Consider the following 4,800-nt stretch of genomic DNA (forward strand, 5'->3'; position numbering starts at 1 on the left):
CTTTAAAGTTTGGTTAAAGTTAAATATTTTGTGCGCGCACCTACAGAGGTGTTTTTGATAGCCGGTCTGTAACTAGAAGTAATTGGGGTTTCCCTGTGACGTGGGGTAAATTTTTGCCAATTAGATGCGGTTGGGGAGTTTGGCTCTGGATTCCCCATTGTCTATTTTGACGCGGTTTTCAAATTATTTTTCGGTGTGTGCAGTCTTGTTTGCTGTTTTGTTACCGTTAAAAGGCATTTTTTGAGTTGCCGTGTTTTTCCGTTGGGCATTGGAGTTATTTGAATGTTTGGCTGAGTTTTGTGACACTTATACTGCATATTTTGAGTAGACATTTGTACGGAGCTTCTGCTGTTGTCCCATGTAAGGCAAAGCCACGCTGTGTTTCTTTAAACCTTCGTGGGGTTTGTTATTTTTCTGGTAGTGTTGGGGTCACCTACGCGCCTTCCGGGGGCACAGTACTTGGTGTGGCAGCGCGGCTATCAACCGGTTGCGTTGTCCCCAGGTATAGCAAGTGCGTAAATACCCACGCAGACCTCATGAAGAGCTAGGGGTGAGTTAGATAAGCTTTGGCTAGGCAGTTAGGGGACGCTCCTGTGTGCTCAAAATTGTATTGGTGTTTCACTTAATTTTGTCTGTAACATTCAAACGTAACTATGGCTCAAATTGATGAGTTTGTGGCGTCACCGTCCGATGAATTTTTGGATGGTTGTAGTAAGGAGCAGCTTTTGGAAATTGCTGATCATTATAAGGTTGACGTTGGGGACAGGAGACGCAAAACCCAAACCATTAAATTGGTGTTAATGGCCAATTTAGGAGAGATTGGCTTCTTGCCATAGTCAGAAATTGAAACAGAGGGAAGCAAAAGCACTGTGTTGCCAGTACCAGGTCAAGTTCATTTTTCATTTGAACAACAAAAAGAACTGTTGCTTATTCAGCTCGAAATGGAGCGAACTAAACAACAGGGTGTCATTGAAAAAGAAAGGGTTGAAATGGAGAAACTCAGGATTAATTTGCAGAGGGAAAAAGTAGAACTGGTAAAAGAAGGCAAAATGGATCAGAAGCTGTTAAATCCTGGTGGAGGCCCAGCTTTAGAAAAGCGGCCTTTTGATCTAGTTAACAATTTGAGGTTAATTCCTAAATTCAATGAAAAAGAGCCTGAAACTTTTTTTTCTTTGTTTGAAAGGTTGGCAGACTCGAGAGGTTGGCCTGCGGCTGACCTGACTGTGATGCTACAGTGCGTTCTCACTGGGAAGGCACAAGAGGCCTATTCTGCGTTATCAGTAACTGATAGTTTGAGCTATGCTAATGTTAAAGCTGCTGTCCTTAAAGCGTACGAGATGGTGCCCGAAAGTTATCGTCAGCGCTTTAGGAATAATAGAAAAACTGATGACCAGTCATATTTGGAGTTCTCGCGGGAACTGGTCATCAACTTTAACCGGTGGCGTATGGCTGCAGGTGGGGACACGTGTGAGAAGTTATGTGACTTGATACTGTTAGAGCAGTTTAAAAATGCCATTCAAAGTCGTATAGCTACTTATATCACTGAACAGCAGACTAAAACTGTTGCAGAAGCTGCTGCTTTAGCTGATCAGTATGTGTTGACACACAGAGACTGGGTACCGCGGGGTGCCCAAGTTACGCACCGGGAGGGTGTCACATCCAGCCATGGGGAGGGTGGTCACAGCGCGCCTTTCCATAGGAATTCGAAACCGGAGGACGGGAAAAGTTGGGCTGCCCGTGACGGTGAAAAAACATGTCACTACTGTGGCAAGAAAGGCCACATTAAAGCAGACTGTTATTCATTGAAACAAAGAGATGGAACGATGGAGGTGAAGTCGACTGCGGCCATTGGGCCTGTGTCAAATGTGAGGTCGGTAGGTCCTCTACATGAGAGCGAGAGTAGTCTCGGCGGTGTAGATGAGGCGTATCGACCGTTTGTGGAAAGGGGGTTGATCTCTCTTGTGGGCTCGCAGGAAAAAGTGCCTGTGACAATTCTGAGAGACACAGCGGCGATGAGCACGTATGTTCTTGACTCACTCCTACCATTCTCTTCACAGTCTGCTACGGGGGATGCCATGTTGAGCCGTGGTATGAGCATGTCCGTAATCCCTTCTCCTATACATAAAGTCAATCTAGAATGTGGCCTGGTTCAGGGCCCGGTGGAGGTGGCGTTGCGTACTGCATTACCGGTGGCTGGGGTTGATGTTCTCCTGGGTAACGAGCATGCTGGGGCTCGTGTGTGGGAAAATGTGTCAGCACCTCCATTGTTGAATCGCATTATCTCCTCTAAGCCTACTAATGTGATCTGTTCAAATGCTAAAGTGAAAATGAAGCGTTCGTTTGGTCAGCGGTCTGAACGTCGGAGCAGGTGTTTGCTCTTTTGCCTTTTCAAGCAAAGCTTACAGGTCCATACACTGTTGTTGAGCGTATGTCAGAGGTCAACTACCTCATTTCAACTCCTAATTTTCGCAAAACTACTCAGTTATGTCATGTAAACCTGTTGCGACCTTGCCATGGTCGTGAGTCAGCCATCATCAGTCCATCTTCTCAGTCAGTGGCAGTGACTGAGGTAGAGGACTAAAGGGTTGATATGTAGAGCTGTTAAACCAGTGTATCAGTGTCCATATCTAATACTTGCTGTCTCTTGTTTTTTTAGTGCCTGGTGTTGCAATCCCTGGCCTATCCTGCTCCTTGACGGCATCATTGCTATAGCTGAAACACCGGATCCAGCCGTTGAGGGGGAAGGAGAGTCCAGCAGTATTGCAGGGCCAGGGCTATAGGGTTACTAGTGCACTCTATTGGTAGACGAATCATTGAAAAGTACTTAAAATGTAGTAAAACCATGGTATACATTAATGTTAAATTGATGATGTAGAATGCACTGATTTGGGGATATATTATTAATGGGGTTTGTTATCATTTTGTTATCCTTAATTGAATTAAATGAAGCACCTTAAGTAAATAGTTAATTTACTGAGCCATGGATCCTAGTGGGATCCACGACTTTAAGGGAGGGGGGGGTGTGATGCCCCACACATTTAGTCTGTCATTAGAGGTGTGCCTGCCTTGCTTAACTGTGTCCTAATAGGTGAGCTGGGTGGGGCCTCATTGGCTCGTTGGTCTAATGGCTCATTGGAGAGCACCTGGGCCCGGTGCCTCCAGGAGTCTATAAAAAGCCAGCCCATGCCAGTCTGAAGGAGAGATCCAGAGGAGGCTGACCTGTCTCCACCAGCCCTGTTGCCTTATGTTCTGTTATGCTTAGTTATGTTTAGTCTTACTTTCCATCACACTCTGTGATCACTCCATTCCAACACTCTGCACCACACCATGTTCCACTCATCCACATTTACACTACTGATCACTGACTCCACACTTCATAGGATCCTTTTGGCATTAGTTTCTGTTGTTGAAAGCCTTATTTAGTTGTTGTAGCCTTTATTTAATAAATACACCTGGTTACACTTTTGCCATGTCTCCTCTCCCCAATCTTTTGTTATGACCTGAGCCAGTCATGACAGTAGCAACTACTGGAAAAATATGCTGTTGGCGTATAGAATATGCCAAACCTTTTGCACATGTACTGTACATCTGAAGATACTCTTTTATTTTCCTGTTGCTCTTTTGCCTTTTGCACTCTTATTTTTTTCATATTTTTCTTACGTCTTATTATTATTTACACCCTTTTAGATTATTATTATTGCGACCGTCAGGTCGCAGTTTAGTATCAAAACCTCCACCGGCCGTCCGTCCGTCCGTCCGTCCGTCCGTCCGTCCGTCGGTCACACGTCACACCTTTGCCCTGCTCATATCTCCGCATCAGTATGACATCACACTGCTTGGTGTGTGCCGTCAGGGTCATTTGTGTACGGTGTGATGTCATACTGATGTCAGCAGTGTGATGTCATACTGATGTCAGCAGCTATGTCTCTATATATGGAGTTATATGTTGTTCGTGTCCAAATATGGGGCTTGTGAGGTCAGACTTAGTGAGATTCGTCGGTTATCTCCATATATGGAGGGAGAACCAGCTTATGAGCCGATGAGTTGTGTCCATAGAGTATATATAAAATAGAGAGCGGACGAGCCCCGCCCCCACTATCATTTCAATGCAAGTGCTCAGTGGCGTTTTGAAGCAACGGCTATGTGCTAGCATGTAGCTAATCCAGGTGCATTCTGGGGGAAATTGGCCACTATTCGAGACCACAAATGACGTCACGCTGCTCTCCGCTCACAGGAAGGAGTGGAGGGGGCAGGACCAAAATGCACGTTTAGGCTGCAGTTCCAACTTTGGACACCATCGGGGTTGCTTCAAACCTAGCCCTGGGTTCTGGGGGCTTGGTTGTGTCAGAGTCGAGATCCTGCTTGCATCTAATCTGTCGGTAGATAATGCTGGTCTTATATAAGGGTCATTTGAGTACGGTGTGATGTCATACTGATGTCAGCAGTGTGATGTCATACTGATGTCAGCAGCTATGTCTCTATATATGGAGTTATATGTTGTTCGTGTCCAAATATGGGGCTTGTGAGGTCAGACTTAGTGAGATTCGTCGGTTATCTCCATATATGGAGGGATGTGTTGGTTATCTCCATATCTGGAGATTCAACCTTCAACGATTTTGACATCTTGTTACTAATCTGTCGGTAGATAATGCCGGTCTTATATAAGGGTCATTTGTGTACGGTGTGATGTCATACTGATGTCAGCAGTGTGACAGGAGATAAGCGACCAACGGTCGCTTATCTCCCGATTAGGGAGTCTTACTGGTTATTATTTTTAGATGTGGTTTGCTGTTATTATAT

The sequence above is a fragment of the Nannobrachium achirus genome (genome assembly GCF_963921795.1).
Source record: "Nannobrachium achirus genome assembly, chromosome: 3".
In the NCBI taxonomy this organism is placed as follows: Eukaryota; Metazoa; Chordata; class Actinopteri; order Myctophiformes; family Myctophidae; genus Nannobrachium; species Nannobrachium achirus.